Source organism: Aethalodelphis obliquidens, unplaced genomic scaffold, assembly GCF_003676395.1.
Source record: "Aethalodelphis obliquidens isolate GAN/ISIS:26980383/991018 unplaced genomic scaffold, ASM367639v1 scaffold50, whole genome shotgun sequence".
Lineage (NCBI taxonomy): Eukaryota > Metazoa > Chordata > Mammalia > Artiodactyla > Delphinidae > Aethalodelphis > Aethalodelphis obliquidens.
In genome coordinates, this window is record NW_020837994.1 from 896,876 (window position 1) to 913,685 (window position 16,810).

Genomic DNA, 16,810 nt, shown 5'->3' on the forward strand with positions numbered 1-16,810 from the left:
AACAAAAGTCCAGGACCAGATGGCTTCACAGGCGAATTCTATCAAACATTTAGAGAAGAGCTAACACCTATCCTTTTCAAACTCTTCCAAAATATAGCAGAGGGAGGAACACTCCCAAACTCATTCTACGAGGCCACCATCACCCTGATACCAAAACCAGACAAGGATGTCACAAAGAAAGAAAATTACAGGCCCGTATCACTGATGAACATAGATGCAAAAATCCTCAACAAAATACTAGCAAACAGAATCCAACAGCACATTAAAAGGATCATACACCATAATCAAGTGGGGTTTATTCCAGGAATGCAAGGATTCTTCAATATACGCAAATCAGTCAACGTGATACACCATATTAACAAACTGAAGGAGAAAAACCATATGATCATCTCAATAGATGCAGAGAAGGCTTTCGACAAAATTCAACACCCATTTATGATAAAAACCCTGCAGAAAGTAGGCATAGAGGGAACTTTCCTCAACATAATACAGTCCATATATGACAAACCCACAGCCAACATCATCCTCAATGGTGAAAAACTGAAACCAATTCCACTAAGATCAGGAACGAGACAAGGTTGCCCACTCTCACCACTCTTATTCAACATAGTTTTGGAAGTTTTAGCCACAGCAATCAGGGAAGAAAAGGAAATAAAAGGAATCCAAATCGGAAAAGAAGAAGTAAAGCTGTCACTGTTTGCAGATGACATGCTACTATACATAGAGAATCCTAAAGATGCTACCAGAAAACTACTAGAGCTAATCAATGAATTTGGTAAAGTAGCAGGATACAAAATTGATGCATAGAAATCTCTTGCATTTCTATACACTAATGATGAAAAATCTGAAAGTGAAATTAAGAAAACACTGCCATTTACCACTGCAACAAAAAGAATAAAATATCTAGGAATAAACCTACCTAAGGAGACAAAAGACCTGTATGCAGAAAATTATAAGATACTAACGGAAGAAATTAAAGATGATACAAACAGATGGAGAGATATACCATGTTCTTGGATTGGAAGAATCAACATTGTGAAAATGACTCTACTACCCAAAATAATCTACAGATTCAATGCAATCCCTATCAAACTACCACTGGCATTTTTCACAGAACTAGAACAAAAAATTTCACAATTTGTATGGAAACACAAAAGACCCCGAATAGCCAAAGCAATATTGAGGACGAAAAACGGAGCTGGAGGAATCAGGCTCCCTGACTTCAGACTATACTACAAAGCTACAGTCATCAAGACAGTATGGTACTGGCACAAAAACAGAAAGATAGATCAATGGAACAGGACAGAATGCCCAGAGATAAACCCACGCACATATGGCCACCTTATCTTTGATAAAGGAGGCAGGAATGTACAGTGGAGAAAGGACAGCCTCTTCAATAAGTGGCGCTGGGAAAACTGGACAGGTACATGTAAAAGTATGAGATTAGAACACTGCCTAACAGCATACACAAAAATAAGCTCCAAATGGATTAAAGACCTAAATGTAAGGACAGACACTATAAAACTCTTAGAGGAAAACATAGGCAGAACACTCTATGACATAAATCACAGCAAGATCCTTTTTGACCCAACTCCTAGAGAAATGGAAATAAAAACAAAAATAAACAAATGGGACCTAATGAAACTTCAAAGCTTTTGCACAGCAAAGGAAACCATATACAAGACCAAAAGACAACCCTCAGAATGGGAGAAAATATTTGCAAAAGAAGCAACTGACAGAGTTTAGATTAAACTCCAAAATTTACAAGCAGCTCATGCAGCTCAATAACAAAAAAACAAATAACCCAATCCAAAAATGGGCAGAAGACCTAAATAGACATTTCTCCAAAGAAGATGTACAGATTGCCAGCAAACACATGAAAGAATGCTCAACATCATTAATCATTAGAGAAATGCAAATCAAAACTACAATGAGATATCATCTCACACCGGTCAGAATGGCCATCATCAAAAAATCTAGAAACAATAAATGCTGGAGAGGGTGTGGAGAAAAGGGAACACTCTTGCACTGCTGGTGGGAATGTGATTGGTACAGCCACTATGGAGAACAGTATGTATGTTCCTTAAAAAACTACAAATAGAACTACCATATGACCCAGCAATCCCACTACTGGGCATATACCCTGTGAAAACCATAATTCAAAAAGAGTCATGTACCAAAATGTTCACTGCAGCTCTATTTACAATAGCCAGGAGATGGAAGCAACCTAAGTGTCCATCATCGGATGAATGGATAAAGAAGATGTGGCACATATATACAACTGAATATTACTCAGCCATAAAAAGAAACGAGGGCTTCCCTGGTGGCGCAGTGGTTGAGAGTCCGCCTGCCGATGCAGGGGATGCGGGTTCGTGCCCCGGTCCGGGAAGATCTCACATGCCGCGGAGCAGCAGATCCACACCAGGACCCCACGTTAACTGAATGCTGTGCATAGAAAACAGGCATTTATCAAGACCAACAAGACTCAAACACCAGGAAGGAGAGGTAAATTATACATCAGAAATAAAGGCCACTGCTTCCAACCAGGCCTTTGAGGGGAAAAGTTCTGCTATATTTGCACTGCCAGAGAACTATGATCAAGTTAGGTTCAACCTACTGAAACTTTCTAATCTAAACTTGGTACACAAGATCTAGAGAAATAAGAAGAAAAGAACAAATCGCTATATCCTCACTTTATCTGTAAAGAAGTCAGCGAATCAAAATACTTTCAACAATATTTACTCTATACATTTTATCTGTGTTCATGAAACCTCTGTGAAAATACTGGCAATCTACTCCAGAAAACCATTAGTGCTGCCAGGAGCAATGGATTCTAGTCCTCCTTTACAACTTATTAGAAAAGTCACTTCCACTTCCTGGGTCCCACTTCTCTCATCAGTTAGAAGTAGAAGCTAGACTAGGTATTCTTTAAAGGTTCCATCTTCAACCCTTTATAGCACATTGTATTACAATAATGGCACAGCACCCCCGCACCTTCAGAGTCAGACCCAAAATTCATTCATTCGATAAACATTTGTGTAAGCTAGGCACTGAAAACACAAATATACTAAATGATGAATTCATGAAAGTTTCACATATATTGCCTTTCCTATTCACAGAAACATTTCAGAGTTGTGTTCCTACTAAAAACAAAATGTGGCTCCAATTTTTTTTTTTCCCTAATCACACTTAAGAGAGTTTTGGGTCTTTTATTATTATATACTATACTTAACCCCCTCCCCCCAAAAAAAATCCTCTCCCTATTAAATCACAGCTCACACTTGTATTTCCCTTCTTTAAATCACTCATAGGCCAAACTACTCAGTTAGGGTTTTTTCCCCACTTAATATATAGTGGGAGCACCTCTAATTCTGTACCTGTCTTTTTCTTTCTTTTTCAATGTTTTTTTTTTGTTTCTTTTTCTCTTTTAATTTTTCTTTATTTTTTTTCTTAAAAAAAAATTTTTTTAAATTTTTTTTTTATGAGCCCGGCAGAGTTCATTTCTGAGATTTAACTTCCTCATACATAATTTAATTTCCTTATACATAATTTAATTTCCTCATACATAAAATGGGTACAAAAATAGTACCCACCTAATAGGATTCCTTGAGTACTAAATACAACAATCCATATAGCTAGAACTAAAAAAGTCACTTTAATTAGTTATTATTATTACTATATGCCAAGCTCCCTGCTATATCCTCTACTCCTACAACTTCATTTTAAAAATTTTTTTATTTTAGGGCTTCCCTGGTGGTGCAGTGGTTGAGAATCTGCCTGCTAATGCAGGGCACACAGGTTCGAGCCCTGGTCTGGGAGGATCCCACATGCCGCGGAGCAACTAGGCCCGTGAGCCACAACTACTGAGCCTGCGCGTCTGGAGCCTGTGCTCCGCAACAAGAGAGGCCGCCATAGTGAGAGGCCCATGCACCGGCGATGAAGAGTGGCCCCCGCTTGGCAAAACTAGAGAAAGCCCTCGCACAGAAACGAAGACGCAACACAGCAAAAATAAATAAATTAATAAACTCCTACCCCCAACATCTTCTTAAAAAAAAATAAAAATTTTTATTTCACATTAGAGTATAGCCGATTAACAACTGTGATAGTTTCAGGTGCACAGCAAAGGAACTCAGCCATACATATACATGTATCCATTCTCCCCCAAACGCCCCTCCCATCCAGGCTGCCATGTAACACTGAGCAGAGTTCCCTGTGCTATATAGTAGGTCCTTGTTGGTTATCCATTTTAAATATAGCAGTGTGTACATATCAATCCCAAACTCCCTGACTATCCCTCCCCCCATCCTTCTCCCACAACTCTGTAACCATAAGTTCTTTCTCTAAGTCTGTGAGTCTGTTTTGTAAATAGGTTCATTCGTATCATTTGTATTTCTCTTTCTCTGTCTGACTTACTTCACTCAGTATGACAATCTCTAGGTCCATCCTTGTTGCTGCAAATGGCATTACTTAATTCTTTTTAATGGCTGAGTAATATTCCATTGTGTGTGTGTATGTATACATATATATTTTTAAAAAAATATTTATTTACTTATTTATTTTTGTGCATTTCTTTTTCTTACAACCAACTATTAGTTCCTTGAAAACATCTTATTTTTCTTTGCATCCCAAGTAAGACCTTTTTATAATTTATTTATAATCCATACCAAGACTAATCCAAAAGGATGTTAAGTAGTTCATCTAAGATATAAAAATAAGACAGTTAAAAATGAAAACAAATAAAAACCAGGGGCATAGATTTAAATCAAGTGATCAAAATTCAGGTCCTATACCTACCATATACATGCCACGATTATTAGCAAGTTATAACCTCTCTAGTGAGCAAGATACAACGCCACACTTCACAGAGAGTCTGTAAAACTCAGAAGTTAACAGAACCAGCAGCTGTGAAGCCAGGCACCGTTGGCTGGATTCAAATCTTAACTCCATCACATATTAACTGTGTGAATTTGGGCACCTTACTTAACCCCTTTGGTTCCTAGTGTCTTCATCTGTTTCAATGGTGATAATACCACTTTTACAGCTGATATAAAAGTTAAATTAAATAATACATGTTAAGCACTCAGCACAGTGTCAGGCACATAATAAGCACTCAATAAAAAGTAACTATAGTTACTTATACTCATATTATAGTAACTATAGTGTGTATGCATCATCTCCCGGTTGTTTATAAAGATGTGTTAGATAAGGAGAAAAAAGGTTCTGAAGTTTAAAGTGCCATGAAATGTTTGGAATACTTATTACTATTACTCGTATTCAAAACTATGCAGGAAATTAATAAAAATGAGGAAAAAACATGTCCAAAGACAGTTGTCTTAAACATTTTTCTAAATATAGTTCCTTATAGCTAGTTCCCTCTTTTGCATTTCTGGCCTCCTTTCAAACATCTTTAATACTGCAGTAAGCAAGAGTGGAAATGCAAGCTATGTAAATTGCAAATGTAATTGCAACTAACATGAAAGGTAAGGCTTGGGGTTTTACCACCAAGTTGGGACAAAACTGTCATCTCCTCCTTCTAGCCCTGTAGGCTGCTTGTGCAGGAATTGATAATCTGTAGCTGCCAGGAAGGCCAGTTTAAATTGAAGCAGCTGGTTGTGTTTCTCTGTTGTTTGCTTTTCTGATACTATTAGAACACAGTGGTGTCTGGGTCTGGCCTGCTCTGAGGGATGACAGAAGGTACAGCCAGAACATGAAGGCAGCAGAGGACATAAAAAGGAGAGGGCACAATAAAAATACCCAAAAAGTCAGTGTAGCATGATCACCAATGGGAACTGTTTCATAAGCATGTGATGAATAAGCCAATATGTGTGTAGTCACTGTGATACAAATACGTTTTAATGCATTATGATCTGTGTACATGAAGAATGCCAAAGAAAAGGCTGATCTGCATCCCATATACAGAGTCCTAAAATATCAGAACCAGAAGAGCCTTTAGAGATTATCCAGCACAGCATCATTGTTATTATGGATATAAGAACTAAGGGAAAGAGGCTTATCAGTGGTCACACAGACAAGGAGTAGAGCTGAGATCAGAACCCAGGACTAGGCCAATTGTGGACTTGAGTATAAAGTATGTAGGAAGGGAATATATTAAAAACCTTATCATTTGTGAACAAATCCCCAGAGATGGCTTAAGAATCTGCGAATTTAGAAATGCCATTAACTGTAAGCGGGAGCCATTCCTTAGCTAAGTAAATCACTCTCATCCACCACTGCCTCATCAAATACTTTTCAAATGCTCACCTCAGGAAAGTGGTAAATTATGACATGTCATGGACCCCTGAGGCCGCTCAAGAATAGCCAGAGCTACATATGGTAAGTTCATCAAAGAGAAATGCCTAAAACAAAGTCCTGATCTGTACAGAGTAAAAAGGCAGAGAGTTCATTACTCAGCTGCCATCCAGTGTTCCCACAACTCATCTTTGAAGAAGGAGTAAGCACATACAGTGATATTAATGGAAATAAAAGTAAAATCCTCACACCTAAAATTCTAAGATTTTAAAAACCTAGCCCCAACTTCTACTCTCCAGCATCCTTCACTGGTCAACAATGCTCTATGCAAATTAGACCAGTGCTTGGCTTTTTAACTTTGTTTACAGAGGAATCAAAATGTATGCTCTCAAACCTTGCACCATCCCTGTAAATTCAAATCCTAACCATCCTTCAGGCCCAGCTCAAGGCTCCCAACTCCAGGAGGCTTCCTCTGAAAAGCCCACATTAAAGGGATCTGTCCTCTTTGGCTCTGAATCTTTTTCACCTCATTTCTCATTGCCTTCCCTCCATCTCCCTCCACTTAATTCAACCTGTGCCCTGGCCACATCAGTTTAAATGCTTCTCTCCAAATGAAATGAACACTTACTGTCTCTGGAGCTTGGCTGGACTGTCCTTCCACTGTCAAAATCACACAAATCCAGTTATAATTTACTAGAAAGAAAACTGGACAACCTGGACTTGGAATATGTGAGTTGGAACCCCAGCTCCATTAATTCCTAGCCAAGATCCCCACCCACAACTACCTAGCTTCTTCGACTAGGCAACATATTCATCATATGTAAAATTAGATAATAAATCTCAGAGGTTATTAGGCACACCCAATAACTTAGGCTCTCTGAGGGATATAAAGGTACATAAGGAATGATCTCTGCCCTCTAAGAGCTTATGATGTTATGTAAGTTGGCGAGAAGGAGGTAGCAGAGCCTGGTAAAGGGAAAATTGGCTAGAGTCAAGGTATCACCGTCCTGGTCTTACCTCTATCACAGAAACTGTGGGATTGGATAAATACCTTCCCTTTATTAGGTCTCAGTTTTCTTCCTCTGTGAAATGAGCAGGGGTTAGGTCAGGGATTTTTTTTTGGGGGGGGGGGGCGCACCATGCAGTTTGCAGGATCTTAGTTCCCCGACCAGGGATTAAACTTGGGCCCCTGGCATTGAATGCACTGAGTCCTAGCCACTGGACCACCAGGGAATTCCCTAGGTCAGGGATTTTTAAGGGCCCTGCCAACTTTGATATTCTGTGGAAAATAACCATAGTACTAGACCATTCATGAGGTGAGCCAAAAGTGCAATACAGATAATGCCTAATGTAACCAGAAACAGGCTGCTGAATTCAACGGAAGCTGCTCTGTGACGGGCAGATCCAATGGAACTTCAAATGGGGGATGGGAAAGTTGAAGCCAAATGATGAATGCATCTGCTGCTAGGAGGTCACCGCTAATCACAGGAACACTTCTCACAGGAAGCTCTGCAGAAACACTCCACTGAGGTCCCAAAGTCCCTGCCCATACAAAGAAGCCTCGCTGACCAGAGAAGGAGAGGGACCAGTCAGGAGCCTGGCAGGAGAGACAAAGGACAAAGCCAAATGAAACATAGCCCATCCTGCCCAGAGCTGAGGCCACATCTTGGGCCTTCTTGGTCCTTAGTTCTTTTGTGTTTTGTTTTCGTTTTTTTTCTTACCAGAGCAGGTAAAGGGAGGAATAGAACAGCAGGGCTCCACTGGTTGAATTTTTTTTAAAACATGTGCTGATGGGACTTCCCTGGTGGTGCAGTGGTTAAGAATCCGCCTGCCAATGCAGGGGACACGGGTTCGAGCCCTGGTCCGGGAAGATTCCATATGCCATGGAGCAGCTAAGCCTGTGTGCCACAATACTGAGCCTGTGCTCTAGAGACCGCACACCACAACTACTGAAGCCTGTGTGCCTAAAGCCCATCCTCTGCAACGAGAAGCCACCGCAATGAGAAGGCCGCGCACTGCAACGAAGCGTAGCCCCTGCTCGCCACAACTAGAGAAAGCCCGCGCGCAGCAACAAAGAGTAGCCCCTGCTCACCACTAGAAAAAGCCCACGCGCAGCAACGAAGAGTAGCCCCTGCTCACCACAACTAGAGAAAGCCCGCGCACAGCAACAGAGACACAATGCAGCCAAAAATTAAATAAATAAATATATTTATAAAATAAAATAAACTTATTTAAAAAAAAGAGTAGATTTTATGGTATATTATATCTTAATAAAGCTGTTTAGAAACAAAACAAACAAAAAAAAACACAGGAATTCCCTGGCGGTCTGGTGGTTAGGGCTCCACGCTTTCACTGCCAAGGGCCCGGGTTCAACCCCTGGTTAAGGAACTAAAATCCCACAAGCCATGCAATGCGGCCAAAACAAACAAACAACTTACTGAGGATCAGAGAGTTAGGAAGTGACAGACCCAGAATTCTAATTCTCAAAATCAGTGCTTTTAACCGTTATTCTATAGTGTCCTCAAGGAACTTAAAATCTAGAACTATCTAGTTACCATTACTTACCTATAATATAGATAGACAGATAGATATAGGCTATAGATTTTGGCAAGAAAACAAGGCCTGAAACTGCTCAATAATGTTTAACTGAATTGAACTTAAAAATTATCGAATTTATTAATTTAATTCCTGACCTTGAGGCATTCACAGTATAAAATGAGGCTCAGACATGTTAAACTATCCCTAACTTGCAAGCTAGAAGGAAACATGTTCTATGTAAAAATAATTTCCCTTGGGAAACATCTGGGTGAAGTGGTCTGGCCGGCCCCCACAGTTCCCAGACCTCTTGCAGTTAGTTAGCGCTAATGATCTGTGAACGAAGGTGACATGTCTCACTTTCAGGAAGAAGTATTCAAAATCTGGTATATGACCCTACAGCTCTGACATGCACGTCCTCCCTCCCTCCCTGCCTCCCTTTCTCTCCATTCTGCAAACACATATTGGAAGTCTTATGTTGAGATGGTAACATCATAAGACAAAAGCAACATAAATGCGCTAGTCATCACTTCCTGGAGGACAACTGCCCTCCAGAGTCACCTGGCCTGCAATGGAATTCATATGAGCAAGAATTCAACAAATCTTTGTCATGTTAAGCCACTGAAATCTTGTGGCCAATTTGATACCACAGCATAATTCTGCATATCCTGACTAATATAAATGTTAACAAGAAACAAACCCAGAATATATGAATTCAGATCTATACTCTACCTCTTACTATTTTGGCTAAGTTATTTAAACTCACTGGTCCTTGATTTACTCAACTTTAAATGGAGGTAGTTAACACCATCCTCTCAGAGTTGTTATGATAATTAAGTGAAATATACAAAAACAGGTGTCATAATGCAATTGCCTTTGGGGGAAAAATTGCCACATTGAACCATCAAAAATGTGACATTGAACCTGATGGTTGACTGAGAAATTCTAATAGGAGTCTATGCTGACAAAAGCAAGAAAAAACATACTGTTTGGGAGAAGAACTGTGCTTTAACTAGTTCAGAAAGAGCAGTTATTAATTTTTGAGGGGGGTAAAAAACCATACTCCTGTCTGTATGGTACTTTATATGTCCAAATGACCTCCTATATACACTGCTACATTTGATCTTCACGAGAATCCGGTAAAGATTCTTATTAAAGAAAAATTAATACAAGCCCCCAGAGCTTAATCTACACCTATCTAAGGATCAGTAGGAAAAGACAAGTGTCCTTTTAAAGTAACAGAATGAAAAAGTACTTCCCCGTCAGCAGCTTCCTCATCACTACCTCCAGGTGTGAAGGAAAGGTACCGTAATTCACTCTGCCTCAAAAGAGCTTCCTCTGGCCAATTATAGTGTCTTCTATAAGACATTTATTCCAGGAATGAGTAACACTTCAACAGTTATGTTACTTCTTACAAACCAAACAACTATCTAATAAATAAAAGAAGGAAAAGAAAAAGTGCCACTCTCAATCTATTTAAATAACAACAGAATTCTAGTGAAGGTATGAAAAACTATAACCATTCATGATATACGAATTATAAAAGCCCATGAACTAATACAGGGGCTCAATGAACATGTGCTGATTAATACAAAAATATCCAGAACAACTGTCTTGCCCTCAAGAGGACTATAAGTAGGAGAAATGATAAAAACTGGGCACACACAGCTAAAGTTAAAAAGTAAAAATGCCACAGAATATTAATTAATGAGAAATGAGGCTGAAGAAATCACTTCTCACAGGAAAGGCATCATGAAAGATGGCGTTTTAGCTGAGTTCTAAGAATCAGAATCTTAGAAAACTCCTCAAAAGCACTAGGAACTCTAGCCCTTTGAGGGAACATTACAGAACTCTACAAAATGAGCCTATAATAACAAGAGCTCTGAACTTGTTGCCATTAGTTCTCTGAAAGTACACTCCTAAATGTAAAAATAAATATTTCTGTCCCTCAAGGAGATCAGGGGAAAACATCTCATTAAGTGTCTTTTATACTGCAAACCTTGGTCTTGACTCAGGGATACCAATCACTTTTTGAAATACCCGATATGACCCTGGGTATTTTTTTTTAACATGAAGGCAGATACTGTACCTTTTCAACATAAGATGGGAAGCATAAGCCATTCAAGTTGGGGTCAATTACACAAGCAGAAGATTTGGAACCATTCCTTTCAGCATGGGTCGCAACTTGATAGTAAATGCCTATGAAAAAGGCAGTGGGCCTTAGGAAACTAGAAAAAGAAGAGCAAATTAAATCTAAAATAAGCAGAAGAAAAAAAACAATAAGAATTAGAGTAGAAATCACTAAAACTGAAAACAGAAAATCAATAGAGAAAAATCAACAAAACCAAAAGATCAATAAAATCAGTAAGCCTCTAACTAGGCTAAGAAAAAAAGAGAGAAGACACAAATAACTTATATCAGAAATGAAAAAGGGACATCACTACGGACCCCTTGGAAATTAAAAGGATAATGAAGGAATATTATGAACAACTCTACATGATATAGACCAATTCACTGAAAGACTATCTGCCAAAACACACAAAAAGAAACAATCTGAATAGACCAATATCTATTAAAGAAATTGAATCAATAATTAATAATCTTCTAAAAGAGAAAGCACCAGGCCCAGGTGTGTTCACAGGTAAATTCTACCAAATATTTAAGGAAGAAATTATACCAATTCTCTACAATTTCTTTCAGAGCACAGAAGCAGAGGGAATATTTCCTAACTCATTCTATGAGTCCAGCATTACCCTAATACGAAAACCAGACAAAGACATTACAAGAAAAGAAAACTATTGGCCAATATCTCTCATGAGCATAGATGCAAAAATCCTCAACAAAATATTAGCACATTGAATCTAAAAAAATATATAAAGAATTATATACCGTGACCAAGCGGAATTTATCCCAGCTATGCAAGGCTGGTTCAACATTCAAAATCAATTAATGTAATCCATCACATTAATAGACTAAAAAAAAAGAAAAATCACATAATCATATTAATAGATGCAGGAAAAAGCATTTGACAAAATCTAACATGCACTCATGATAAAAATTCTCAGTACACTAGAAAGAGGAGAACTTTCTTAACTTGATAATGACTACAAGAAACCTACAGCTAGCATCATACTTAATGGTGAGAAACTCAAACTTTTCCCACTAAGATCCCATACAAAGCAAGGAGGTCCCCTCTTACCACTCCTTTCAACACCATACTGGAAGTCTTTGCTAATGCAGTAAGGCAAGAAAAGGAAATGAAAGGTACACAGGTTGGGAAGGAAGACGTAAAACTGTATTTGTTCACAAATGAAATAATCATCCACATAGAAAATTCAAAAGAATTGACAAAAAACTCCTAGAATTAATAAGCGATTATAGCAAGGTTGCAGGCTAAAAGGTTAATTACAAAAGTCAATTGCTTTTCTGTATATTAACAATGAACAGGTTAATGTGAAATTAAAAACACAATACCATTTACAATAGCATCAAAGAAAATTAAATACTTAGGTATAAATCTAACGAAATATTATAAGATCTATATAAGGAAAAGTACAAAACTCTGATGAATGAAATAAAAGAAGAACTAAATAAAATGGAAAGATATTTCATGTTTAGGGATAGAAAGACTCAATATTGTTAAGATGGCAGTTGTTCCCAACTTGATCTATGCAATCCCAATAAAAATCCCAACAAATTATTTTATGGATATTGACAAGCTGATTCTAAAGCTTATATGGAGAGGAAAAAGACCCAGAATAGCCAACACAATATTGAAGGAAAAGAACAAAGTTGGAGGACTGATGCTACCAACTTCAAGACTTACAGCAATCAAGACCAAAGACCTTAACAGACATGTGACTAACGAAGATATACAGATGGAAAACAGCATATAAAAAGATGCTCCACATCACATGTCATCAGGGAGATGCAAATTAAAAAAACAGAAGATGCCACTACACATCTATCAGAATGACCAAAATCTGGAATACTGACAACACCAAATGCTGGTGAGGATGTGGAGCAACAGGAACACTTGTACATTGCTGGTGGGAATGCAAAATGGTACAATCACTCTGGAAGAGTCTGTCAGTTTCTTACAAAACTAAACGTATTCTTACCCCATGAACCAGCAATCACACTCCTTGTTATTCATGTCCACACAAAAACCAGCACAAAGATATTTAAAATAGCTTTATTCATAATTGTGAAAACTTTGAAGCAACCAAGATGTCCTTCAGAAGGTGAAAGGATAAATAAACTGTAGTACACCCAATGGAATATTATTCAGTTCTAAAAAGAAATAAGCTATCAAGCCATGAAAATACATGGAGAAAACTTAAATGTATATTACTAAATATATAATCTTAAAAGGCTACATACTGTATGATTCCAACTATATGACACTCTGGAAAAGGCAAAAACTATGGAGATGGAATCTTTAAAAATGATATAAATGAACTTATTTACAAAACAGAAATAGACTCACAGAGATAGAAAACAAATTAATGGTTACCAAAGGGGATAGTGGGGGCAGGCAGGCAGGAAGATAAATTAGGAGGTTAGGATTAACATATACACACTGCTATATATAAAATAGGTAAAAAACAAGGACCTACTGTATAGCACAGGGAACTATACTCAATATCTTATAATAACCTATAATGGAAAAGAATCTGAAAAAAAAATATATATGTAAAACTGAATCACTCTGCTGTACACTTGAAACTAACACAACGTTGTAAATTAACTATACTTCAATCTAAAAAGTTTAAAAAAAACTATGGAGACAATAAAAAGATCAGTGGTTGGTGGGGGTGGGGAGGGGAGAGTAGGATGAATAGACAGAAGATTTTCAGGGCAGTGAAATATTCTGTATGATATTATAATGATGTATATATGTCATTAAATATTTGTCCAAATCCATAGGATGTATAACACGAGTGAACCCTAAGGTAAACTACGAACTTTAGGTTATCTTGATGTGTCAATGTAAGCTAATCCTTGGTAAAAAATATATCATTCTGATGAGTAATATTGATAAATATCAATATTTATAATAACTAAATAAAGGGGGAGACTATGCACATGTGGGGGGGAGAGGTATATGGGAAATCTCTGTACCTCCCTCTCAATTTTGTTGTAAACCTAAAACTGCTCTAAGAAAATGGAGTCTTTTATTATTTATTTATTTATTTTAATAGAGTCTTTTTTTAAAAAGAGGCAGTGGAGTTTAGCAGAAAGAGGGGGGAGTCCCAGTGATTCCATTTATTGACTGTGTGCTTTGAGGATAGTAGTAAAGGCTGCCTGGCTCACTACTGCATTCTCAGTGTCTAACACAATATGTCCGAGTCTTGGCACACAGTACTCAAAATACATTTATTGAAAGCCTGAATGAATGAAGGAACCACTTAAATTTTTTGATAAGTTTTTCTTTCTCTATCACTAGTAAGTGATAGAATCATGATCTGAACCTCTGCCTCTCTATACTCCAGGAGTGTCTATCTAGGGATATCAGAGTAGTATAAATGCCTAGAATAGAGCTACATCACTTCTTAGAGGTGATATCCAGTACCCAGCTTGGAATAATCTCTTGTGACAGATTGTATTTTCCAAAGATTGCCACAATCCCAAGAAGAGGTAGAGCCTAACTCTCCTCCCAGTGAATCTGAGCTGGACTAGCCCGATCAATAGGATGCAGAGGAAGTAATGCTGTGTGACTTTCAAAGCTAAGTCAAAAATGAGCCATAAATATAGTCAACTATAGGCCATTCAGTTTTTGCCTGGCTCTTTTGGATGCTCCCCCAAAAGAAAGGGCTCCTTCATTCATTCAAGCTTTCAACAAACATTTGTTACAAATTCTTACTATGTGTCAGGCCCTAGACATTGTCTTAAGCACTGAGAATGCAATAGTGAACCACTCAGCCACTGTCCCTGTCCTCACAGAGTTTACACTCTAGAGGAGGAAAAAGATGAAGAGCAAGTGGGAAAATCTAATATATCCTATAATTATAACATGTAAGAGGTGCTCATAAAGAAGGAAACAGAGATTTTCTCAAGAATGACAAGTCAAGAAAGAACACTCCAAGGTGGTGACATTTAAATAAGCCATAACAGATGAGTAGTTAGTCATGTTGGAGGGAGGAGCAGGGAAACATTTCAGGGAAAGGAACAGCATGGGCAAAGGCACTGAAGCAGAAAAGAACTCGACATGCTTTCAGAGGAACTAAGAGACAATGAATATGGGCAGAACAGAGTGAACAAGGTGGAGAGTAGCAAAAGGACCTGAGAAGAAATTTTTGAAACAACACTGTTGGGTTAATCATAGATCAGTGAGTGTAGCATATCAGTAGATTCACCTCTCAAAATTCTAATGTAAATATTATTTTAAAGCCAGGTTTATATAAGTTCAGATGTAAAACAAAAGAACTCAAGTAGTAAGTGCTGATACTGATACTGTAAGACTAGCTGTAGTCACATAACAAGCACATTATTCAAAAATGGGAATGTTTCCAAGACAAAGGACCATATGGTTTGAAGGACTTCCTGTAATTAACCTCTTTAGAATTTCAGGGCACAGAAAGACAAAATTGACTTTCTCTTTGCCTCCTTAATGGTACATTTCATAAATCATACCTGATTTGACCTAGTTTTCTTCAGCAGTCATCTCAAAATGTTTCACTGAAACTACAATCTTCTAATGGGGAGGATGATCAAGCCTGTCACCAAAGGATGCCCTGTCTAAAAAGAAACAGCTCCTTTATAGAATTCAGAACATCAAAGCAGCTCCCTAATAACCTGCCCAAAGGCTTACTCCACCCAAAGCCTTTGTCCTCTTATCACGTGTCAAGCTCACAGGAGAAAAATAAAAGATGGGTTTACACATTATTTGACACTACTATCAAACATCTATCCCTGCACCCAAAGACAACTGAAATCATCAGCTGAAAAAATATTACTGGCAATTGTTCCCAGAAAACCAATTCAGGGGCCTGGGACCTCCCAGCAAACGCTACTTTATGGCAAGGTCCTTTGGTCTAGAAGCCTATCTCTAACATTAGTTAAAACCAGCAAGTACCAAGTTATAAATGAGATAAAATTTTATTATAGAACAGTAGTTTCAGGAAATATATGTGCTATTATTTTAATAATGAGATTGATTTTAGAGTTATAATTTGAAAGGACTGATGGCTTTTTTCTGCATGTGCAACCTAGCCTATGAATGTTCATTGTGCCTCTCAAGTAAGAGCCATAAAAGGAGCCCTTTGGCCCACTCTCCAGGGCAGTCTGAATAACAGCACTCTATACTCTTGTCTGTACTGTTATTGCAACACCTGTGGAACCCTCCAAAGGGATCGCTCTTTGGGATAAGAGAGCTGAGACACACCTACCCCTACCCACCTTCTGGTCAAGAGCACTTGACCAGGCTAAGGGCCCCCCTCTTCCTCTCCACTGAGCCCAGGGGTGGCAGGTGATAAAAATGAAGCTCTGTTCTCAGTTGTGCTCATACCTGGTCATGACATTTTGCTCTGGTGGTGAATAACAACTCTTATTTTCATCTTCACAATTAGGAAATTAGTCTTCAGCTGGATAAAACAACCACAGAGCAGCCTCATCAGTAAGCAAAGAAAACCAAGGGAGCTTGTGGCTAATGCCTGTGGACAAGAATGCTATAATGGTAACAACAGTTGGGAAGGGGATAACCTAATATTTGAAGTAAACCACTAGGGCGCTGGCTCATTCTGAAGCCTTCCCTCTGGGCTTGAATCTTATAGTTGGCACATGCGAGCGAAGAGCCAAGAATGATTCTCCAGCACTAGACAATGGGGTTCCTCACTGAAAATAAAATTCTCACGCATGATGGATGAGCAATAAATCATTTGCAGAAGTGACCCAAAGAACTATCAGGGGTACAGGAAATCTGGGAACACTAGAGTTAAACAAAGATGTCAAGGAGGGAATTCTCAAGGAAGCTGAAATTGTAGCTTAGAAAGGAAGGAATCCAACCTTGCTAAAGGAGAAACAA

At 38.3% G+C, this 16,810-nt stretch overlaps 1 protein-coding gene across 8 annotated transcripts in view; it reads right to left on the reverse strand.

The window, feature by feature from the left end:
* FAM168A (family with sequence similarity 168 member A) overlaps positions 1–16,810 on the reverse strand; it is a 231,250-nt gene that overhangs the window by 123,864 nt on the left and 90,576 nt on the right. Inside the window, exons 2-3 of one of the 8 annotated variants that reach the window (XM_027083334.1) lie at positions 16,295–16,370; positions 15,421–15,525 (exon numbers count right to left, since the gene is read on the reverse strand). The exons of the other annotated variants lie outside the window; for them this stretch is intronic. The gene's annotated coding sequence lies outside the window, so the exon portion shown is untranslated. The remainder of the gene's footprint in view (positions 1–15,420; positions 15,526–16,294; positions 16,371–16,810) is intronic. 8 annotated transcript variants of the gene reach the window in all.